Here is a 25,953-nt window from a genome sequence, read left to right as displayed (position 1 = left end):
TGAATAGATTAAAATTAATTTGAAGTAATGAGAATGTTCTTATTCCCTAGAACTGGGCTTCTGTTTTCTGCTCCTCCCCTGCAACTACCACTAAACCTCTGTTTGCTCAGTTGTAAAACAAAGCATTTGAATATATGAGACAAAAATTAAAGAGATACAACAAAAAGCCACAAGAGTCACATCTGTTACTGAATGTAATGTGGATCAAGCAATTGTTTAGGTAAATCCCAAATGATAAATAACATTGTATTTGACAGCCTTTTTAGGGGGAAAAAGCCCTCATTGATTTATATTTAAGTATGCTAACCCAGTTTTGGAAAATCCAAGGCATATTTAGTTGAAGTGAAAGAGAGTTAACTATTTTAATTTTAAAGAAAATTGCAAAGGTTAGTGGTATATTTTTATGAGTGTAACATGCACAATTACAGCAGGCATGACTGGCCAGAGTGGATTATATTTTACACATAATTAGTCTAGACACGTGCTGGAGCCACTAACAAGAGGGCAGTTGGCTGGTTTTGCTAACACTTGGTTCACTCTTGGCATATTCATTTAAAAAAAAAGAAAAAAAAAGTATTCGCCTTTGGATTTTCATAGTAAAGCAGTTTTTGTAATAATATTGGGTAAATAAATAGGTATCCTCCAAAGCTATATGTTATCTTAAGTAATCTAACTTGTTATTGATTTTTTTTCCTGTAATAAGAAATTTAATAGTTGAAATTGTATGTAGTTGCTATAGTAACTCACACAAGTGTGTTTCTCTTGAAAGGGAAGCATATGATTAATTTGCCTTTTAACCTATTTTATTATGACAACACCCATGAAATGCAGGAACAGACATCTGTAGTTCTAGTTATTTTATCTTTTTTAAATGAAACTCTCTAAATAATATTTTCAGATTAAAAAATGTTAATTAGTGAAAGTAGTTTGAACTTCAGGTAAAAGTAAGTATATCTCCATAAAAGAACATTTTCTAAAAAAAAAACTTCTAAAATATTCAGTTTTTTATATTATTTTACATTTTATGGAGTTCATTAATGTCCTACCCAAACAAATTTTAAATTTATGAGTCTTTTATTACTTCACATAATGCTTTTAAAGTAAAAATAACATTCAACTTAAGATGGCAAATGTACCGTTGCTTCAGAATATATTAACATATCTTATTTTAATATCATGTATTATTTGGCTTAAATTTGCATGTGCATGTGTCTCTATTTCTATTTAAATATATAGATTTCTGTCACAAATACTACTTCCTGTAGTCTTCATAAACTAGTGTTAAGTAGTTCTCTAATGTTTTTTGATAATCTAATATCAATTTATGTTTTTTAAACCAAGTTGCACGTCTGAATGGCTATAGGAGCCAGCCAGGCAATGAAAGTGAATGAAATGGTCAAGGTGGAAGACAATAAGGAATAGAAGGAATGGAGATCAAATGTCCAGTAGAAAGGTGGACGCTCCTTCTCAAGCCCTGGTAAGTATTGATGTATGGAATTTATACCCATGTTTTTCTAATTTTCAAAGAAAAACCAGAATGCTGAGTGTTGATGTGAAATTGTTTGCATATAAATCTAGGAGATTAAAGTAATTTAATTTTTGAAAAATATACCATGAAGGGTCAAACCATCTGCAGTTTTTATCTGGATCACCAGCTGTCATTCTGCATAATCTACTTACCGCCAGGGGCAATTCCAACCTCAGGAACACAAAATCATGAGCTGTGGATGTCTTTGGATCCACTGGAAGGTACCAGCATTTATACTCTTGTTTTATAGATGCAGAAAGCATTATTTGACCGTGTGGCTGAAGTCAACATCATGTATCAACAGCAGTCTTAAAAGAATGGATTCCCTCTTGGTATTTTGAAGCAAGTTATGATCTTTGATTTAGTTATTAAAATTCCGTGTTGAGATGAATGGAGGGCTTCATGGGGAAGAAACGTTTTCTTCCCAGTAGAGCAGTAGAATGGTTTGGGTTTGGCCTATTGTGGTAGATGATTGAATTATGGACAGGTACTTTGTTCGATGAGGCCTGGTTGAGAGAAAGGACAGAGACAGAGAGTGATTGTTGGGGAGGAAGTAGAAGAAGTGAAATGGCTAGAGGAGTATGCCTGAGTGGCTCAGTGAGTTAAGCATCTGCCTTCACCTTGGGTAGTGATCCCAGAGTCCTGGGATCGAGTCCTGCATGGAGCTCCTAGCTCAGCAGAGAGTCTGCTTCTCTCTCTCCCTCCGCCTCTCTCCCAGCCTGTGCTCTCTCTCTTTCACTCACTCTCTCTCTAAAATAAATAAAATCTTTAAAAAAAAAAAAAAAAAGAGGAGAAATGGGGGCAAGTTGATTGAAGAAGATTACTATTATGAGTCCAGGTTAGCTTTCTCCGTTTTCTAATAACATCTTCAATAAAATCTTGATTGTATTTCACCACTTTCAGAGGTGGGTATATGTTGGTACTATTTATTTAATGTTGTTTTTGCTTGATATTAGAACATCCTGAAGTTGATCTCTGGTGTAACCAGGCAATCTGAGAATGCCCAGTTTGACAGAGTTACCTTGGATTCTATCTCGTGCTATTCTATTAAGTAAGACAGTACTCAGGAAGCAATAGTTTTGAAATGAGAACTAATGGAGTTGTAAGGGTAGAGATTTATTGTAGCAGTTGGATATATGGGGAGGGAAGGAAGGGAGATTGAACAGAGAGGGAGGAGGAGAACTACCATATGGCACAGTTTGGGGAGTCACTGTGCTGGCCTGGGATGGAGGTGTATCTGCCACTACTGTTTTTTGCTTCCATCTCATATGGTTTTCTTAAACTATGTTCCTGGAAACCTGATACTTTACTTCATAATCGAATAATGAAATAAGATCTGTGCTATTTCAACCTATAAGGAGGCCCATTGCATGCTCCCTTCATTCTAATAATAAGGCAGTGCAGTAGATGCAGATCTCGGACAACAAGAGAGAATGTGGCTGTGATGAAGTGAGATGAAGTCCTAGGACTGGGTGTCGCTGAATTTGCTAAGGTGAAGTGTTTGTTTGTTTGTTTTTTAAGATTTTATTTATTTATTTGAGAGACAGCACTCATAAGCAAGAGAGAACAGGAGGAGGGGCAGAGAGAGATGGAGAGAGAGAATCTTAAGCAGTTCCCCGCTGAGCAGGGGGCCCAACCTGGGGCTCAGTCTCATGACCCTGAGATCATGACCTAATCAGAAATCAAGAATTGGACGCTTACCAGACTAAGCCACTCATGTGCCCCCTGCTTTTTTTTTTTTTAAAGATTTTATTTATTTACTTGAGAGAAAGAAAGCACACAAGAGAAAGCATGAGCAGAGGGGAGGCACAAGGGAGAGGGAGAAGCAGACTCCCTACTGAGCAGGGAGCAGGATGTGGGGCTTGATCCCAGGACCCCAGGATCAAGACTTGAGCTTAAGGCAGATGATTAACCTGCTGAGCCACCCAGGCATATCAAGATGAAGTCTTTACTAAAGCTATGTTAAAATAGCTTTTTGGGAGAAACAGTGGTATCTCAGGAAGCATAATAAATGTGGACTTTGTAGTCATGAATTTGATTTGAAGCTCTGCCTTTTTTTTTTTTTTTTTTCCAACTTGGTCACCCAGGGCAAGTCATTTAACTTCTTTATGCTTGTAGGGGAGGAAAATTTTCCTTGACCTTCTTAAGGCCGCCCTCTGGATCTCAAGCTAAACTAACAAAGACAGATGAACAGAAAAAAAGCATATACATTTTAAGAATCTTCACAAGAGAATGATGCCCCAAAGAAGTGTCCAGGACTGGAAGCTGTTATACATTTTAGACCAAGAAATAATAGATGTGTGGAGAATGACAAGACAGGGCAGCCCGGGTGGCTCAGCAGTTTAGCGCCGCCTTCCACCCAGGGTGTGATCCTGGAGACCCGGGATTGAGTCCCACGTCGGGCTCCCTGCATGGAGCCTGCTTCTCCCTCTGCCTGTGTCCCTGACTCTCTCTCTCTCTCTCTGTCTCATTAATAAAAAAAATAAAATCTTAAAAAAAAAAAGAATGACAAGACAAAGGGGTTTGGACTGGGGGTAGCAAACAGTGAAGAAGTAGCTAAGGGTTAATTTAACCAGGTTTGTTAGTACAGATTTTTCACCCCTTCATTCCCTATGTAGCAGGAATGTCTTCTTCCTTCTGCTATAGGAGGAATGCCTTTCCTATGGGAGATTTATCTCCTCTCTCAGGGATGGGCAGGGCAAGGTTGGGGTGAGGTCAGAGTGACCTTCCTGCCCTTTTCTCAGACTCCTTCAGCTTAGTCTTCAGGATGCCAAGGTGCCATATTTTGGGGTAGTGAGTCCTAAACCCCATCACACTGTTTCTCAGGATGTACAGGTTGTAAGTCTTATGATTGTTTTGGAAACATTGTCTTCTTTCTTCTTTCATAAAAATAAAACCATGCCTATTATGAAGAAAAGTGGTTACCAGATTTGGTTACCAAATCTGAACTACTATGAGGATGACTACTACAAATAATGATGCTACATTTCAACCTTTTTTTTTTTTTCAGGAATTGTTACTTCAAAATGCAAAAATCCAGTAGGAAAAATAATTCACAGTAGCAAACCATAGTCTGAAATGAACAAGTTTCTGCACAAATCATACTGTCAGACAATAATCACTGAAGCGATTTAATGATGTGAAACCACTTCTAAAATAGTTAACATTCACAAACAAATTTTACTGTATATGCATAATATATATACTATATGCATGCATAATATCTAATGTATACTTTTACATAAAACATAACTCTAAAAAAACTTTTAACTTTGAAATAGTTTCAGATTTATAAAATGAAAGCAAAAAAATGGCAAAAATACTACATATATTTCCCATATACCTTTTACATTGCTTCCCAAACTGTTCTCTCACTTAAGCTTAGTGCAATTTATCAAAGTAAGAAAATTAATATTAATGTAGTATTATTAAGTAATTTGCAGACCTTATTCGAATTTCTCCATTTGTTCTTCTAATGTATTTTTTTGTGTCCCAGAACACAATCAAGGATCTCAAACAGCTAGAGGTTTCGTGTCTCCTCATCACCTCAAGTGAGGGAGAGTTTCTCAGTCTATCTTTGTGTTACTTTGTCTTCTAAGAGTACTTGCCAGTTGATCTGTGTAATGTCCCTCTCTTCGGCTTATCTGAGGATCTGTTGTCATTTGATTGGATGTTACTGGCAAGAATACCACAGAAGGTAATGTGGTGTCTTTCTAGTGTACTACATTTGGAAGCGGGTGAAGCTGCATGCCTCATTCCCAATGATTTGAACTTTGTCACTTGCTAAGGTAATTTTCATTTTTAACAAGCTAAAACACAAATGATGAACTTATCAATGTTTTCAATCTTCTCTTTAAAAATGTTTTTGAACAGTAAACCTGTTTTCTGATGTTATCTTAAATTGAACCAGTTGTAAAATATAGTAATTAGCCCTCAGTAGATTCTAGACTATAATAAAGTACCATATATATACTTTATATCTTTATTGAAAGTTAATAATAGTATATAATAAAAATAGTAATTCTTGGCATACTTTGATGTTTTCGTTGTTATTGTTCAAGTAGAAATGGAAAATAATGTTAGCTACATTATGGAAGAATCCAAATTTTATTTGTTAGTCTGAGTATGGAGTTAGTAAAAGAATATAGTAACAAGGGACATATCTTTGCTGATAAAGTTTTGTTGCTGGTTATTAAAATGTTTTCTGAATGAAGACATTTATTTCATTGCTGAAATGTGACTTAGGACTAGCAAGTTTTTAGGTCTGTTGTAACAGATTGAGAGTTAAATGACATCTTCTTCCATCTTCTTTGATTCTACTATCATCTCTGATGATTTCTTCCAAAATTATGAAGTAGGTTCTCAGAAATTTTTCTGGGACATTGATAGAGTGTCCCTTAAAAGTGGTTCCTATGGTTTTAATTTGCAACAGTCTCATACATTTGTTAAGACTATATCCTGTTCCCAGAGGGAGAAATATCTCCTCATCCTGTGGTTGGACAGATGGTACTTATTTTATCTAGAGAGAAATGGAGTAAAACAGAAGTGTGTCTTAAAAAAAAGAAAAAACCTTCAAAGCCATTTTAATACTTGGCCTTCCAAGATAAGATAAGAAGTTAAATGCAAAATGCTTTGTTAATAGTCACTGAGTTCCCATGTTGGCACAGTCTCTTCTGAATCTTTCATAATTATAATTACTTATAAAGAATGGAGCCATGATGCGGAAGTCCAGTTGATTAAAGGGAACTGAGGTTGGGTTTGTTTTTTTGTTTTTGTTTTTTTGACAGCTCCTAGATGACCAGTGAAGCAGTGATAATCTAGCACGCCAGCTTGGTTTGAGACTTCGCAAAGCTAGTGCGCATTTGATGATGTGTGTTAAACATTGAGTAGACTGTGCCTACATACATAGTGGTGGTAGCAGTTTGGGAACAAAATAAGATGGGTGTTTGTAGGACTTTACAAAACTTTCATCTCCCCTCATCATGAATATCATATGACTCCTTAGAACATCAGCCAGAGGGAGGTATCCTTATTGAGGTATTACAGCCAGGGAACTGCATTTCTGAGTGAGGTCATCAGCCAAAGATTTCAGAATTACTTAGCAAGCATATTGAGACTTGAATCCAGGTCTTCTAATACAAACTGCTGCCATCATTCCATTTTCCATGCTACCTTCCCTTTTGTGATTTTCAATGTCAGACTACAACCTAGAGCTCTGAAGATTATTTTGAGTTTTAGATCTTTTCGAATGGGATTGATATGTAGAAATTGATTAGGGTATGTCAGATTACAAATGGGTCTTCATGTGGTTTGTACATCTAAAGCTACTCTTTGGATCTCTTCTGGGCTATAGAACTATATAATAAATCACCTATCAGACATCTTTACTTCTATGTCTCAAAAGCACCTCATAATTAGTCATGCTCAAAATCTATTGATCCTGGTCCAAATCCCACCAAATCCCACTCTTCTAGGGATTTTCCTTTAAGTGAGCAGTGCCACCATCCACTCTGGTAGGAACATCAGAAACAGAGGGCAGTGTTTGAAACTTCCCTCTCCCTTGCTCTCCCCTCCCATCCCCATTTCCAACATACCCTAAAAATCTTGACAGATTCTAACTCCTAAATATTTTTTCTAGTGGATCCTCTTTGAATATCTCCATTTCTATCACCCTAACTCAAATAATCATCATCAATGCCTGGACTTCTGCCATAGCTTCCTACTTGAAACACTAGCACCTATTCTGGCCTTTCTCCAACATATTTTGCACTCCATAGATGGAAGATTTTTTTTAATGCAAATATGATCATGCTTAAAACACTTCATTGGCTTTTCATTATCCTTTGGATAAAGATCAAATTCTCAACATGGCTTATAAAATGCTGAATTGTTTGGCACCTGCCTAGTTTTCCAGCGTCATCTCATACCAATCCAAAACAAATCCAGAGGTAACTGGGTGGCTCAGTCAGTTAAGCATCCAGCTCTTGGTTTCAGCTTGAGTCATGATCTCAGGGTCCTGGGATTGAGCCCCACATCAGGCTCTGGCTCAGCAAGGAGTCTGTTTGAAATTCTCTCCCCCTTTTCCTCTGCCCCTCCCCCTGCTCACATTCTCTCTGTCTCTCTCTCTTTTTTTGCTCTCTCAAATAAATAAATAAATAAATAAATAAATAAATAAATATTAAAAAAGAAAAAGCAAATCCAAAATTCCCAGGCCTTCTCTCCATGATAGGAACTATCCTTCATCATCCCTGGCTTTCCTCTTTTCCTTGAACAGGTCAGTCGCCATTTCATCTCAGAGTTTTTCCAAAACCTGCCCCTTTAATTGGTACATTCTCCTTCACTCACATTTTACCTGTTTAATTTCTATTATTTCCTCAGATCCCATTGTAGTTGTTCTTCCTTTAAAGAAGTCCTCTCTGACTTTGCATACATGGTCAAATTCTCCCTCTCATAGTATAGCAGACCTTCTATTTTGTAGCACTACTCAAAATTACAGTTTTCATTCATTTGTGGTAGTCATTAGCTAATGTCTGTTTCCATCTCTCAAGTGTAATCTCCATGAAAACTGAAATGTTGCTTTTATTTAGCTCACCTACATGCCACTTCCCCACCTGTCATAGCACCTAAGCTAGCACCTATCACATTTAATGAAAGGGTTGGTATGTGAACAGCTTTTTCCGTGGACCCTTTTCATTGAGCCAGAGTAATCTAGACACCAATCATCAGCATGGAGGGCACCTGTTGGTAGGCCAGGCTTAACAGAAGATTTACATGGAGTAAGTTTCCAACATTAGAGAGAGTGAGAGTTGTAACCTAGTAGGAAGCAAAAATCAAAAGTCAGAAGAATACTAAGTAGATTTTAAGGAATGAAAACAAGATGAAGTTATGAATTTCACATCCAGGAAGTCTGGTGATTAGGTTGTGAAGCTACTATCACTGGGCCCCTGGTCAACAACTACCTTTGTAAATTTCTTAAGGTTTTTTTTTTTTTTTTTTCAGTAGTAGTAACTCTATAGTTTTTGCTTAAAGAATTAAAGAACTCCTTCTTCTATATTGAAAGCTATCTTAGAAGAGTAATAGACACTAATCTAGGTTCTTTTTCTCTCTTTATACCTATCTTTTCATCCATCCATCTATCTAATCTATCCATGTAGGTTTAAGATGGCAATGTTAGTTTCTTTTGCTTGTAGTAATATGCATGTTAAAGTCACTGCAGGGTCAAGTCTATAATTCAATAATTGCAGGGAATTACATGTCTCTTGTGAATTAACATCTCAGGTTTTAAAAACTGAGGATGATAAGATTAGATGGAAAAATATATATTATAGATTAAATATTAGCCCCAAATGAGAGATAGAATATATAAGATGTATCTTTTATGGCAGATAATGTTCTTTCATTAAAAAAACTGTAATAAACTAAATTTAAATATTTCTGGCAGGTGGATATATTTTATGTTTGTATATATTTTAAATGAAATTATGATGGGCCATCTATTCAAGTGTGTTGGCAAAACTGCTTTGACAGCTCAAAGGAATGAGAGGCTAACAGTGAAAAGTAAGCCACATTCAGTAGCACAGGAAGAAAGGAGATGTGGGGGTCACCTCAAGCTCAGATTGAGCCCCTGACCATGTGGAAAATTGAATCCTTTTTTGTTTTAAATTCTCTTTCAACTTAGAGATGAAACTTCCAAAAAATTCCATTTACTTATCAATCATTTGTGGGCTTTTTTTTAAAGCCACCTGTGTACTCACTCATTTTATTTTATTCTCTGTTCTAGGATGTCATTCTCATATTAGAAGGTCTCCCAAAGATGAGAGAGAGTCTAGAGAACAAAGTGATGCCCTGATTCTAGCAGATGACCCATATTAATAGACATTCTACAAGAAGAGCACAACAGAAATTGCTAGTTTAAATGAATGATACCCTGTATTAAACACAAAGACTTCCAGTGACTTCTATATGAATTCAATAAACTTCAATTACTATACACTTGAAAACATCTAAGTTGTTAATCCAATGGACCAAATACTCTCAGAATTTCTACCTTTCTCAAGTCTTCTACAACGAAAATTCAGGTTGTTTATTATTTTCCAAAAACTCTTTAAGAAGTGACAGTATTAGCGTGATTCTTTCTTTTATTACTTTGAAAGTTGTTCACTTTATGAATTCATTCAACTAGCAGTGTTTGAGAACTTACTATGTGCTTGGTATGAGACACTGAAGGTACAAAGATTAGTAGGATGGAACCTATGTCCTCATGTTACTCAAAGTTTAATTTGTTACAAAAAATACTTGCTGTTTCTAATATGATACTTTTGGTTGTATGAAACAAAACCTGTGTACTTTATGCACAGTAAAAATTAGAAAATTCAGCAGCTCAAAAATGAGAGGAGTGTTTCAGAGTTTTGGTTTTGGTTTTATCTCTTCTCTCAGCCATATGTAATGAACTGTCTTTTTTCATCGACTTTACATTCATAGCATCAAGATGGCTGCAGCTCCAAGCATAACATCCTCACACAATTGCATCCAAAAACCAGAAGGGAGAGGGTGAATAGAGGGTCATAGCCATCTCAAGTTCTTCCTTTTTTTAAGTAAATAGAAATTGCTCAGATATCTCCCAGCAGTAAGCCCTCATTTGTCAGTGGTCAGAATTGTATATCCTGTGATGATTTCTATACTCATCATTAACAAGGGCAATGGAAATACTAATTTGTTTTTTAGAGTCCAAATTTCAACAGTCAAAATTCACCAAGTGAATTTAGTATATGGTATTGGTGTTGGGGAGGGACTCAACATCAGTGGAGGCACTTGACCACCTGAATTTTGCACAAATATTAACAAAGAAGGGGATATGGAATGGGTTGTGTGGTCCATCAGAAGTGTACTATATGCAGATAATTATAATTCAAGATAGTTAATATTTTGGTAGATGTGTGTACAACATCCTCTGAAATTATGTACAGTAATTTGAGGGTGAAAACCTTTAATTTTTTTTTTGTAATGTTACTAGTGCAGACTATAAGAGCAAGAGGAATTCACAGGATGAACAAATCTAAAATCCTAGTCAGTTTTCATGAAAACATCATTCCTTTATTAGCAAAATCTTCAATTCCAGTGGAGTGGAAAGAACATTGGAAAAAGGAAAAAAAAGAGTTTACTTCTCTGCTCTAAGTCTGTATCAGTGGTTAATGTCACTTAACCATGTGTAAACTCTGGATAAAATTTCTTACCTCATAAGTGGTATATATAACTTGAATGAGATAAGTGTATAAATAACCTGTGAACTTTTGGTTCTTATGAAAATACAATATTTATTAATGTGTATCACATCTATTTCTCTGTCCATTTATTCATCTTTTTCTCTCCCTAGCATATTCAGTCCATAGACAGGTAATGCCTCTCCCTAGCATATTCAGTCCATAGATAGGCAATGCCACGCCTGTTTTTACAATGTCTCCTTGTTAGTGAATGCTATGTAATGAATTCACAGAGCTGCCTGCAGCCAATTCCATCATCATATTCAGAAAATCAAAACTGTTTAAGAGGGAATAAAATCAAACTGACTTTTCAGCCAAAGAGAACCACCGCATCTAAATGGTATATTAACAGCTTCATGTTCCATAGAGAGGCATGTGAATCTCTGCTGCATTATGATACCTTTAAAGAAAATAAGAAAGCACTCTCCAAGTAATTATATACTGGTCTTTGCCTTACCTTGTGTCGTGTGTTCTTGAAATTTGGAAAAAAATTGTTTTCCAAGTATGTATGAACTTTAATGCTCTGAACACAAATGTTGGTCAAAGAGAAATTTATGAGGAGAACCCCAAGGCCCTATATTGTGCTTTCAATCATCCAAGTCCTTATAATATGTTTTCTTTACATTTCTTCATTCTCTAAGGAGCCAGAATTATTCCTTCAATGATAGGTATTGTCAAAGTGACAAAGAAATTAAACATGTGAATTGATGTCTTCAATAATTGTGCAAAAACAATATCAGACTCATCCACAGCTTATTAAGTTTCAAATCTCATTCTTTTTTTTTTAAGGATTTTATTTATTTATTCACAAGAGACACAGAGGGATAGAGAGAAAGAGGCAGAGACACAGGTATAGAGAGAAGCAGGCTCCATGCAGGGAGCCCGATGTGGGACTTGATCCCGGGTCTCCAGGATCATGCCCTGGGCTGAAGGCAGTACTAAACCGCTGAGCCACCCGGGCTGCCCTCAAATTTCATTCTTATTTGAAAATGACTTTTTAAAAACCTTAGGAAAAGAGGGATGCCTGGGTGGCTCAGTCGGTTAAGCATCTAACTCTTGATTTGGGCTCAGGTCATGGTCTCAGGCTTATGGGATCGAGCCCCACATTAGACATCCTGTTCAGCAAGGAGTCTGCTCAAGATTATTCTCTCTCTCTCTCTCTCTCTCCCCTTGACCCTCTTCACTGTACACTCTCTCTCTTTCTCTAAAAATAAATAAATACATCTTTAAAAAAATCTTAGACACAACAGCATTTCATAAGGCTGTCTAAAGACTGGTAAGGAACAAGAGAGGAATCTGAACTTACTGGCTCATATTTTTAAAAAAAGGACAAAACGAAACAAGGTGTATTGGCTTCATGCATGGTTGTATGCAGACCCTTAAATAACATTATTTGAAATCTTTCTGTTTTATGCCCTGCGCCCAGCTTTCCATTGCACTGGTTTTACTTATAGGCAGCCTAGATCCATGTGATAATGCCCAGGCATATATCTTCCTAGCTTTAATAATAGAAAATCTCCTCTGTTCACAGTTACAACAAGAGATCCCAGATGGACTCCCTGGCAGTGAATGGCCAGAGCTGATTCACAAACTCACCTCCAGAGCTTGGTGTGGCTTCAACCTCAGAGTCATTACAGGAACTGAAAGTGAAAGATAAGTGTCTCCTCAATGAAATGGAGATTCTGTTGCAAGAATAGGTGAATTGTTGCTGGGAAATCTCTCAACAGATTTGTACTGCATCAGGCACCACTTGTCTATCACTACCCATTGGCCTAACTACTCTTGTGGTGGCTAGTGCCTTGAAAGCATAAACAAGTTTTGTGAAGGGGCAACCCAAGACATCCTGAAGTCCAACCTTTATTTCATACACTTGATTCTTGCTCTGAACCTTTTTGCTTCTATGGTGAAGGTCACATAGAGGAAGCATCTCAGCCTTCACACATGTGGAACCTGGAAATGTGAAGGAGTTAACCCTCCTTAGGTCACTCTTGATCACTGAGGTAGGAGCTAATGGCTTTTTATCCTTCACCCAAGGTCCTGCAGGACTGAGTATTAGTCACCCTTGGTATTGAATTCTTGTATTGGCCTCTCCTCCTGTCTCTCATTCCTGCTAATGGTATTATTCTTCCCCTAGATTACCTGTATACAAGTATCTACCTTAGTAGCTGCTTTAGGAAAACCTAAGCTAAGACTGGTATCAGAATTCACCCTGGAAAATAGACCTTTCAGATAGATTTTAGAGCTTGATCACTCACTGGACAGATGGCAAGCGTGATGGTGATAGGTGAGGACATTACTCCTGGCCTGTGCCAGTACACTGGCTGCTAAGATGCTCCTGCCTGGATTGGAGGAAATGCAGGAAGAAGCAGCACTAAGTTTTGAAGTGTCAGTGACAATTACAGTGGTATGGAGGCCACCACAATTGTATGGATTAGGTAACAATTTTGGAAATCTTGAAAAAATGAATAGTAGCTTTAAAACTTTGACAGGTTCAATAAATATCTCTACCCAATGCCAGAAGAAAATACCCTCACAGATATATATGACTCTGGTTTTCTTCTTTTGTTTCCATGTTTGTATATTTTTATTGTAAAATACTTCCTACATTTAGAAACTAGCATAAAATAGTGTCACACGTTTGAGAATAGCTATACAGTGAATGACTGTCACCACTTCCCAAGTAAAGAAGCATAGTATCACCAGCCCCCTGAAAGTCCTCTTGCTACATTTATTTTGTAGTACTCGCATTTATCTAGTGCTTATTGATACTCTTCTAGGAGACTTATAGGAGTTTTTAATATCTGGCAAGTTTTCTATTTATTTAAACCAATGTCACATCAATTATTAAATATTTGTGATATAGCCTCTGGATTCATTCATATAGTTTTGTTAGCTGAAGCTCATTTATTTTCACTGCTATGCAGTGTTCTATTATAGGAGTATACCACAATTTATATGTTTCTTCTATCATCATGGACATTTGGGTTACTCCTGTTTGTTGATATCTATGTACATTGCTGCTATTGACCTTCCTACCTGTATCTTGGTATACGAATTTCTCTAAGGTGTATATCCAGTGCTGTGTTTTAGAGTATACACATCATTAACTCTAATGGATAATGTTAAATTATTTTTTCAAAGTGCAATTTGCATCCCCATAAACAATATATGGGAATTCTCAGTTGTTTCATATGCTCACAAATGCTTCAGATACTTAAATTTTTACCAATTTAACAGATATATAGGTAGATAGTCCATTATAATTTTAATATTTATTTTCTAACTTGCTAATGAGGTATACAGATTTTAATTTGTTTATTGAACTTTGGATTTCTTCTTTTATGAAGTGTCTATTCTTTTGTCATTTTTCCATCTGTCATTTTAAAATTATACTTGGAGGACTTATTTTATATTTTGGTTGATATTTTTTTTGTTTATGAGGTACAGATATATTCTCCCACTCTGTGGCATGGCTTTCTCTGGTTAACTTTTCACTGAAAATATTGGAACTAGCATCAATCACTGTATGTATTAATTTTTCCCCACTTAAAATCAGGGAAGCTATCCTTATTTTGAAGAATTGCACACCTAAGGGTCAGCTTACCTGCAGGATGAATAATTAGTCTTTGGCTTAATAGTTTTCGTAAACACTGAAGAGTGAGTTTAATGAGGAAAATAGATCTAAATAATCCCTTGTCCATATTCCATGAGTTAATTTCACCTTGCTCCTCTGGAAAGGAATAAATATGCAATTGCTTAAGGACACAATGGGTTTTGTTTTACTAATTTGTCTTAGGAGGACAGAGATAATCTCCTGTGCCTAAAAATGAGCACGCTTTATTTTTTGGCCTCATTTTTTTCTGTTTCCTAAAGGGAAATTACTAGTTTCTCTGGAGCTGAAAATTGAAAATTGAGTAGCTGGTTAAAAGCAAACTGGTGTCACCTCACAAACAAGATTTTTGGATGCATCACATCATTTGCAAGGGGAAGCTTTGGCATCCATATGGGCATATTAACACTACTTTTCTCCATCCCTCTGTAGCTAGTCAGGCAAGTGACAAGTAGGTATGTCATGACCACATATGACATATAAATTACAAGTTCTCTGCCCCTCTAAAACTTTATTCAGCATCAACCTTTGCACCAATACACTAAGGCATAATAGCCTATAATTTATGAGTGTAATTTGAAGGAAGCAATTCCGCTTTGTGACTATGGTAGTAAATAAAAGATTCAAATCCTCATTGACCCAACATCAAATTTAGCTTTACTTTTTTCCCCCCAGTGATGTTGTTTATGGGAGTAAACAAGCAGAATCCAAGAAAGGTGACAGATTAAAGAAATGCAGTGATTGCAAGGGACAAAGACAATGGCATTAGAAATGATGGAAATTATTAGAAGAAAACAAGTGTTCATGGGTCCAAATTTTATGATTTAGGGTTTTTTTTCTGCTTTTGACAGAAAAGAGTTTTGGAAACAAAGTCTGTTGCATAGCCAGGTGATACAGCTGATAACAGAAATGATAGGCTGGTGAGAGCCAGGAGGGAAGACTGGACGAGGACTACTTTATGATTTCTTGATTAAGATACATTGAAGAAGAATTTGCTTCCTTAATAAATGAGATCTACTGGTGTGGACCAAGGGAATCACCTGAGACTCTCAATAAAATATCTACCCTGCAGACACTTCAGCACTGGCCACAATTTGGCAGCAGTTAATTATACTTTCCCTTGGGATTTTAAAAAATACATTTCCTCCCCAGTTATTCTTTTAGGCTAGAACTCAAGTAGGGATGACAGAGCCTTTGTGAATATGAAAGGGTGTGCAAATACTGAGTTTGCCAACTGGATCCATTCAAGTTTGCATCAGCCTGAGGTCTGGAATCAAGTTCAGATCAATTCAGAGATGAAATGAGATGAATGTGACTCTTTACCCACAGATGACAGCATGATCTGAAGTGGAAACCAGGGGCACACACAACTTGACAAGGGCTTGGAGCTTAGGAGTTGACTCATGTGTGACTTTGGTTCAAATAGTCTCAGAATCCCATCTTAGTAATGCTGTATTTTGTTCTATATAAGAGCTCAGAATAAGTGATAATTACTGATAACAGTCTCGTTACATGACATTCCTGCTAGGATAGACATTGGTTTACGTTCATTACTCAGTAGGAGAATAGTGCCCTACATGATGGTTTGCTTGTTAAATATTCATTTTTTTTAAGTTTTATTTATTTATTCATGAGACACAGAGAGAGAGAGAGAGAGAGAGAGAGAGGCAGAGACACAGGCAGAGGGAGAAGCAGGCTCCAGGAAGGGAGCCCGACGTGGGACTCGATCCTGGGTCTCCAGGATCACAAGGCGGTGCTAAACTGCTGAGCCACCCAGGCTCCCCTGTTTGTTAAATATTTGTATGATAATAATATGTATCTCTTCAGCATTATTTTTGTTTTTCCATAGTGCTTTAACATATACTCAAAATTTCTCTCCTAACAACTTTGTGAGGAAGAAAGGCAATTATTACAAGTAAGAAACTAAAACAGAACTATGTAGTAATTTGCCCCCTGCAACACAGGTACCAAAGGGCAGGTAACAAGCAGAATTTCTATTCTCTAAGCCAGTGTAATTTCTTTACTATTTTTTCCCATGGAAGATAAGTTGAGTAGTAATAAGCAGTAGCTAATGATTAGATACTGTGGCCCAGTTAAAGATGAATTATACAGTACATGTTTATTTCTGCCTAATAAGTACTCAAGAAATAGAGGCTACCTTCTCATTTGGTATTTTGCTGTGACTCCAACTTACATCTCCCTTCCATTTCTTGGTCCACCTTCAACCTCTCCACTTCCCAATTCTGCCTCCCATTCTGTCAGCCACTCATGCTCAGATATCAATGAACTCTTCCTTGAGGATTAGGTAATAAAATCTCTCCAAGTAGTGATTGTATTTAGCAGAAGCTTTGAGAGCCTTGGGAAACACAGATATCCGTGAATTTGTCAGAGGGCCTTGTTGATCACCACTCACATGATGAAATTTATGGGTGTAAACCTTAGAATGGCATTTACTATTTCATGTTTATGAATCAAGTGAAAATGAGGGTCTGAGGATTCCTTCTTTCCTCTCACCTTAATGTGTGTGTTTACAGATGGTGAAAAGGAAAGTCCATGGGATTCAGAGATAGGAATCCAAGCTCTGCCCCTTACTGAGCTGTTTGACCATACATATTTCTTTGTCTAAACTAAGATTACATTAATACCTATTTTGAAGAGCTGGTGGGAAGACCAAGAAGGTTCTCTTGTCAAACATTATGGGAGGGTACTATGTTTTGTCTTTGCACTTGATGCTCTGATTTTGTCAATCAAGAAAACCCCACATCTTTTGAACTATATCCAATGGAATCTTTGCATATCCAAGAGAAAGAACAAGTGTTCCAGGGTCTCAGCAAGTACAGCAGCAGCTAGTGATATTTTTTGAACAGGTTGCCATGAGCCAGAAATGGGTGGTGCTAAGTGCTTTACATGTATAGTAATGTTTAGTCATCACAAAACCCCAAAACCCCATCTTATACATAAGGAAGCAGACCTTGAATATTAAATAATTTGCTCTTTGTCAATCAGCAAGGACTGGTATTTTTTTAAAAAATATTTATTTATTCATGAGAGACACAGAGAAAGAAGCAGAGACATGGGCAGAGGGAGAAGCAGGCTCCCTGACGGAAGCCCAATGCAGGACTCCATCCCAGGACTTCAGGATCATGCCCTGAGCTGAAGGAAGACACTCAACTATTGAAACACTCAGGTGTCTTGCAGGACTGGGTCTTGAACTTAAGTTGTCTGACTCCAAATTCCAAAATCTGTGAATCTTAGAACTATTAAAAACAAGCCTCCGTTCTAGTGTATGGCTAATAAAAGAGTTGAGTGAGCATTTCTAAAAGTTTTCTGGATTTTGTGATAACTAAATGAAAGCTCATCTTTGTTTTTCTCCTGGTCTTACAAAAGATTTAAATGTAGCTGTATTGGTCCAAAATCTGCATCCTGTTACCTATCCGTAAACAACAGATAAAATGTCTTTGACAGGGGTTTTCATTTTCAGTTTGAGATTAATAGATTATAATTATAACTAATGTAGTTAATTTAGTATAAATTAAAATTAGGAGGTGGTGGAGTTTAAATGTCTCTTAAACATAAAGATTCAGTTATTTCAAGAATCATTAAAGGTCAGTTATTTTAAGATCCAGTTCTTTCAAGTTATTTCATGATCACTAAAAATACTCTTATTTGTGGTCATGACTGTTACGATTAATAAAGTAATAACCAAGCCTTAGAAAAGACACTTAAAAATTTCAGGAAAAAATGAGGTGGATAAATCCCTTTCCGAATATTCTGCAATATTTACAGCATAAAACTTTTCTAAACAAGAAAAGAAAAGTGTGCCTAATGTGGAACCTTCCTACCATTTGATTTGTTCAGATGCCTCTCCTATTTGTATTATTTTTCCTTTATAAAAATAGTGAAGAAAATCTTAGGGAAAAGCCATTTCCTAGGACATTATTTTAGAGATTGGTTTCTTTCTCTAGAGGAGTAAAATCTCATTGTCATCTTTCACGGGATAATTTTTTGGAATATAAGCAGGAGACTAAATTTATTGTCTTGTGTTTTGTTTGGCTTTAGATGGAAAAAAAAGCCTATGTTGATATGAACTGAAAATAAATGTGAAATAAGTTCCATTAGCAAATGCGAAGGTGAGTTTGCTGCTTATAATATGCATATGTATATGCATATGTGTATACACATATATTTATATATTTAAGTTTTGTAATTGGAAATATGTGTTGTTGAATGATTTAAAGAGGTTATTTGACATACAGACTAGGGAGCAATTGAAGGCAAATGAGGATTTTAAAATTTACTTTAGGAATTGGAGAGGGAAGCATTTTCACAGGGTAGTTTGGCAAACTGAAAAGAGTCTACATATATGGAATTCTTGAAGCTCGTGAGTTTCTTCTACATACTGTCTGTCTAAAAGCAATAAAATGCAAAATAAAGTAGGCAAAAGATACAAAGTCAAACAAACGAGTTATATAGAATTAGATAGAATGCATTTGCTCGTGGGTGGGAACTCACATGTGCATAATATCTAAGAGGACAAATGATGACCAGCTGAAAGCCTGAGTCTCACTTTTCGTGGTTAATGGATTTGTCAAGGGCAAAGATTGTTTAGTTATGAAGTGTGACTTGCTCATTGTATACAATGTGAAAATAATGTAAAAATCCATGGATGAAAGATGGAGGAAATAAGTAGGTGAAAGATAATGCTATCCGGAAAAGAAATTTATTACATTAGGCAGTTTGTGATTTTACGCTGTGTTAGAGGTTTATCTTCTGTGGTGAGGATGCCAGCTCAGAAGGAAACTTATCATTCACCTTACATTTTCATCCTGGAAGAAAATTTTATGTAAGTAATAATACTAGATGGTATTGCGCAATATTATTCTATCTGTAAAGTAAAGCTAGGAAAGAAAAGTTTTGAATTTTTTTAAATAGGGTTGTATCATTTATCCAATGGCAAATTAATGTAAACATATTTTTTGGAAGATTGTTGGGCATGCATTTCTAAAATGGAGATGCTGGGACATCCATACAGTGCTATATTGTAGCAGCTAAATATATTATTTTCTGCATAAAATTGACAAAATAGTGTACTAAACCATACAGCCAGCTCCATTAGAAGCCAAATCGTTACATGAAGTGTTAACTAGAATGCAATCATTTCTGAGTGATGTTTCATGCCTTCATAAATGTCTTTCTTCCTTGATTTACTCATCAGTGGTTTTCAGTTCTAACAAAATAGAATTTATTTAAATCTTAAGCAACTTAAGCAGTTGCTTTTAAGTAACTTAACATCATCCAATCTTTGCCCTCTCACCATTTGGAAAGCCATAAAATAATGTAAATAGAATATGTGACCATCTAAAATGAAGATGATTTTATTATTCATGAGTACTTTAATATAAATACTTTAGAGACTGCATTCCTCCATTCTATTAAATTATTGTGCAGCATAAAACTGTCAGACTAGGTTGTAGACTCATAGTCTCCATGGAGTTTTCTTATGTTTTCCTTTAAGATTTTTTTCTCTCTGATATCTATAAACCTAATTTTTGGTTCATATTTTCCATCTGATATTCTAAATCCTTATTTCCTAGTATTTCCCTTTCTTTTGGATTTGATATCAGTACTGATAATGACTCAGAAGTAATAGTTCTATAATAACAGAAGGTGATAAAGTCTCAGAGTTGGAACAGATTTTAGGGATCTACCCTGATATAAATGTCTCCTTGGAATGCTATGGCCTTTTCAAAGGAAAAGTTTCCTCTAATCCAGCACTTAAGGGAATATGACACCTGACTCTAGATAGATCTATTGTCAGTTATGAGCATTAGCCTTGGAATAAGATAGTATTGCAGGTGGGGGGGGCAAGATGACAGAGGAATAGGGTTCCCAAGTCACCTGTCCCCACCAACTTACCTAGATAACTTTCAAATCATCCTGAAAACCTATGTATTCGACCTGAGATTTAAAGAGAGAACAGCTGGAATGCTACAGAGAGAACAGTTTGTCCTTCTAACAAGTACAACTCATTTTCAGCCACTCTGCACTGAGCAAAATGACTAGAAAGAATAATTCACACAAAGAAAGAATCAGAGAGTACTCTCTGCCACAGAGTTACAGAATTTGGATTACAATTCGATATCAGAAAGCCAATTCAGAAGCACAATTATAAAGCTCCTGGTGGCTCTGGGAAAAAGCATAAAGGATTCAAGAGATTTCATGACTGCAGAATTTAGATCTAATCAGGCCAAGATAAAAAATCAATTAAATGAGATGCAATCCAAACTGGAGGTCATAACGGTGAGGGTTAATGTGGTAGAAGAAAGAGTGAGTGATATAGAAGACAAGTTGATGGCAAGGAGGGAAACGGAATAAAAAAAGAGAAAAAAAATTAAAAGACCATAAGGAAAGGTTAAGGGAAATAAATGACAGCCTCAGAAGGAAAAATCTACATTTAATTCAGGTTCCAGAGGGCACCCAGGGGACAGTGGATGAGAAAGCATATTTGAACAAATCATAGCTGAGAACTTCCCTAACTTGGGAAGGGAAACAGGCATTCAGATCCAGGAGATAGAGGTCCCCCCCTAAAATCAATAAAAACCGTTCAACACCTCGACATTTAATAGTGAACTTGCAAATTCCAAAGATAAAGAGAAAAATCCTTAGAGTAGCAAGAGACAAGAGATCCTTAACTTATATGGGGAGAAATATTAGATTAACAGCAGACCTCTCCACAGAAACCTAGCAGGCCAGAAAGGGCTGGCAGGATATATTCAGGGTCCTAAATGAGAAGAACATGCATCCAAGAATACTTTATCCAGCAAGGCTCTCATTCAGAATAGAAGGAGAGATAAAGAGCTTCCAAGATAGGCAGGAACTGAAGGAATATGTGACCACCAAACCAGCTCTGCAAGAAATATTAAGGGGGACTCTGTAAAAGAAAGAGGAAGTCCAAAGAAACAATCCACAAAAACAGAGACTGAATAGGTATTATGATGACACTAAATTCATATCTTTCAATAGTAACTCTGAACATGAATGGGCTAAATGATCCCATCAAAAGACGCAGGGTTTCAGACTGGATAAAAAAGCAAGGCCCATCTATTTGCTGTCTACAAGAGACTCATTTTAGACTTAAGGACACACAGCCTGAAAATGAAAGATTGGAGAACCATTTACCATTCAAATGGTCCTCAAAAGAAAGCAGGGGTAGCAATCTTCCTATCAGAAACATTAAAGTTTATCCCAAAGACTGTAGTAAGAGATGAAGAGGGACACTATATCATACTTAAAGGATATATCCAACAAGAGGACCTAACAATCATGAATATTTATGCCCCTAATGTGGGAGCTGCCAAGTATATCAATCAATTAATAACCAAAGTTAAAATTGACTTAGATGATAATACACTTATACTGGGAGACTTCAACATGGTGTTTTCTGAAAATGACATATCTTCTAAGCACAACATCTCCAAAGAAATAAGAGCTTTAAATGATACACTGGACCAGATGAATTTCACAGATATTTACAGAACTTTACATCCAAACGCAACTGAATACACATTCTTCTCAAGTGCACATGGAAATTTCTCCAGAATAGACCACATATGGGGTCACAAATCAGGTCTCAACTGATACCAAAAGATTGGGATTGCCCCCTGCATATTTTCAGACCATAATGCTTTGAAACTTGAACTCAATCACAAGAAGACATTTGGAAGAAATTCAAACGTGTGGAGGTTAAAGAGCATCCTGCTAAAAGATGAAAGGATCAAACAGAAAATTAGGGAAGAAATAAAAAGATTCATGGAAACTAATGAGAATGAAGATACAACCTTTCAAAATCTTTGAGATATCGCTAAAGAAGTCCTAGGAGGGAAATACATCACAATACAAGCATCCCTCAAAAAATTGGAAAAAACTCAAATACACAAGCTAACCTTGCACCTAAAGGAACTGAAGAAAGAAGAGCAAATAAAACCTACACAAAGCAGAAGAAGAGAGTTAATAAAGATTTGAGCAGAACTCAATGAAATAGAGACCAGAAGAACTGTAGAAAAGATCAACAAAACCAGGAGTTGGTCCTTTGGAAGAATAAGATAGATAAACCATTAGCCAGCCTTATTAAAAACAAAAGAGAAAAGACTCTAATTAATAAAATCACAAATGAAAAAGAAGTGATCACAACCAATACCAATGAAATACAAACAATTTTAAAAACATATTATGAGCAGCTATACGCCAATAAATTAGACAATCTAGAAGAAATGAATGCATTTCTAGAAAACCACAAACTACCAAAACTGGAACAGGAAGAAATAGGAAACCTGAACAGGCCAATAACCAGGGAGGAAATTGAAGCAGTCATCAAAAACCTCCCAAGACACAAAAGTCCAGGGCCAGATGGCTTCCCAGGAGAATTCTATCAAATGTTTAAAGAAGAAAAAATACCTATTTACTAAAGCTGTTCCAAAAGAGAGAAAGGGATGGAATACTTCCAAACTTGTTCTATGAGGTCAGCATCACCTTAATTCCAAACCCAAAGACACCACCAAAAAGAAGAATTATAGACCAATATCCCTGATGATCACAGATGCAAAAATTCTCAACAAGATACTAGCCAATAGGATCCAACAGTACATTATGAAGATTATTCATCATGACCAAGTGGGATTTATCCCCGGATGCAAGGCTGGTTCAACACTGGTTCAAAGCAATTGATGTGATAGATCATATCAACAGGAGAAAAAATAAGAACGATATGATCCTCTCAATAGATGCAGAGGAAGAATTTGACAAAATACAGCATCCATTCCTGATTAAAACTCTTCAGAGTGTAGGGATAAAGGGATCATTCCTCAGCATCCAAAAGTCATCTACGAAAAGCCCACAGCAAATATCATTCTCAATGGGGAAACCCTGGAAGCCTTTCCCCTAAGATCAAGAACATGACAGGGTTGTCCACTCTCACCACTGCTATTCAACATAGTACTAGAAGTCCTAGCCTCAGCAATCAGGCAACAAAAAGAAATAAAAGGCATTCAAATTGGCAAAGAAGTCAAACTCTCCCTCTTTGCAGATGACATTATGCTGTACATAGAAAACCCAAAAGACCCCACCCCAAGATTGCTAGAACTCATACAGCAATTTGGCAGTGTGGCAGGATAAAAATCAATGCCCAGATATCAGTGACATGTCTATACACTAATAATGAGACTTAAAAAAGAGAAATTAAGGAGTCAATCCCATTTACAATTGCACCCAAAAGCATAAGATACCTAGGAATAAACCTAACCAAAGAGGTAAAGGATCTATACCCTACAAACTACAAAACACTTCTGAAAGAAATTGAGGAAGACACAAAAGATGGAAAAATATTCCATGCTCATGGATTGGAAGAATTAATATTGTGAAAATGTCAATGCTACCCAGGGCAATTTACATGTTCAGTGCAATCCCTATCAAAATACCATGGACTTTCTTCAGAGAGTAGGAACAAATCATCTTAAGATTTGGATGCTGGATTTCAGGTTGTACTACAAAGCTGCGATCATCAAGACAGTGTGGTACTGGCACAAAAACAGACACATAGATCAATGGAACAGAATAGAGAACCCATAAATGGCCCCTCAACTCTATGGTCAACTAATATTTGACAAAGCAGGAAAGACTATCCACTGGAAAAAGGACAGTCTCTTCAATAAATGGTCCTGGGAAAATTGGACATCCACATGCAGCAGAATGAGACTAAACCATTCTCTTACACCATACCCAAAGATAAACTCAAAATGGATGAAATATCTAAATGTGAGACAAGAATCCATCAAAATCCTAGAGGAGAACACAGGCAACACCCTTTTTGAACTTGGCCACAGCAACTTCTTGCAAGATACATCTATGAAGGCAAGGGAAACAAAAGCAAAAATGAACTATTGGGACCTCATCAATATAAAAAGCTTCTGCACAGCAAAAGAAACAGTCAACAAAACTAAAAGACAACCTACAGAATGGGAGAAGATATTTGCAAATGACACATCAGATAAAGGGCTAGTCCTTTATCTGATCTATAAAGACTTCTTAAACTCAACAGCAAAGAAACAAACAATCCAGTCATGAAATGAGCAAAAGACCTGAACAGAAATCTCACAGAGGAAGACATAGACATGGCCAACATGCACATGAGAAAATGCTCCACATCACTTACCATCAGGGAAATACAAATCAAAACCACAATGAGATACCACCTCACACCAGTGAGAATGGTGAACATTAACAAGACATGCAACAACAAATGTTGGAGAGGATGTGGAGAAAGGGAACCCTCTTGCACTGTTGGTGGGAATGTGAACTGGTGCAGCCCCTCTGGAAAACTGTGTGGAGGTTCCTCAAAGAGTTAAAAATAGATCTGCCCTATGACCCAGAAATTACACTGCTGGGGATTTACCCCTAAGATACAGATGCAGTGAAATGACAGGACACCTGCACCCCGATGTTTCTAGCAGCAATGTCCACAATAGCCAAACTGTGGAAGGAGCCTCAGTGTCCATAGAAAGATGAATGGATAGGGATCCCTGGGTGGCGCAGCGGTTTGGCGCCTGCCTTTGGCCCAGGGCGCGATCCTGGAGACCCGGGATCGAATCCCACGTCGGGCTCCCGGTGCATGGAGCCTGCTTCTCCCTCTGCCTGTGTCTCTGTCTCATTCTCTCTCTCTCTCTATGACTATCATAAATAAAAATTAAAAAAAAAAAGAAAGATGAATGGATAAAGAAGATATGGTCTATGTAGACAATGGAATATTAATCAGCCATTAGACACGATGAATACCCACCATTTGCTTCAACGTGGAGAGACCTGAGGGTATTATGCTGAGTGAAGTAAGTCTATCAGAGAAGGACAAACATTATATGGTCTCACCCATTTGGGGAATATAAAAAATAGTGAAAGGAAGTAAAGGGGAAAGGAGAGAAAGTGAGTGGGAAATATCAGTGAGGGAGACAGAACATGAGAGACTCCTAACTCTGGGAAACGAACAAGGGGTGGAAAGGGAGGTGGGCGGGGGGTGGGGGGTGACTGGGTGACAGGCACTGAGAGAGGCACTTAACGGGCTGAGCACTGGGTGTTATGCTATATGTTGGCAAATCAAACTCCAATAAAAAAGTATACAAAACAAAACAAGACAGAATTCCATTATGTCTCTTTTTAGGTATATGATCTGGACATACCTTCTGAGCCTCACCTTCCTCACCTATATAATAAGGTGAATGCACATCATTTTTATAGTTGTTGTGAGGATGATACAAGGTAATTCATGTAAAGCACCTGATATGGTCCCCGGTACATGGTAATCATTGTTTTTATTTTTTCTGGATCTGTAGGCTATTGAATTCAGTAGACCATGTCCTTCCTTCCTCTTTTGGATTTTCACATCCAGGATTATTGACTAAACCTGTAGGAGGATTTCCTGGAAGAATTATCATAGTTGCAGTATTTTAGGCTAAGCCTCCGGTTGCTATGTCTAGAGAAGAGAGCACATGCCTGCTGCCTAGACTTGT

The 25,953-nt window shown here is 36.9% G+C and overlaps 1 long non-coding RNA gene across 3 annotated transcripts; it reads left to right on the top strand.

Annotated features, from left to right (window-relative positions):
- Window positions 1-54: 54 nt before the first annotated feature.
- Window positions 55-25,659, top strand: LOC140609953 (uncharacterized). Of its 3 annotated transcripts, XR_012011727.1 has the most exons (8): window positions 55-220; window positions 1,342-1,477; window positions 5,246-5,316; window positions 9,309-9,606; window positions 12,320-12,788; window positions 18,458-18,528; window positions 19,192-19,241; window positions 25,605-25,659. It is a non-coding gene; the product is annotated as an uncharacterized lncRNA (long non-coding RNA). The 3 variants fall into 3 exon arrangements; XR_012011726.1 differs by lacking the exon at window positions 5,246-5,316; XR_012011728.1 differs by lacking the exons at window positions 5,246-5,316; window positions 18,458-18,528; window positions 19,192-19,241; window positions 25,605-25,659 and adding an exon at window positions 15,250-16,038.
- Window positions 25,660-25,953: the final 294 nt, after the last annotated feature.

The sequence above is a fragment of the Canis lupus genome, chromosome 19, assembly GCF_048164855.1.
Source record: "Canis lupus baileyi chromosome 19, mCanLup2.hap1, whole genome shotgun sequence".
NCBI lineage: Eukaryota > Metazoa > Chordata > Mammalia > Carnivora > Canidae > Canis > Canis lupus.
The sequence above is the reverse complement of the archived record's forward strand: the minus strand, read 5'-3'. Positions and strand labels throughout refer to the sequence as shown.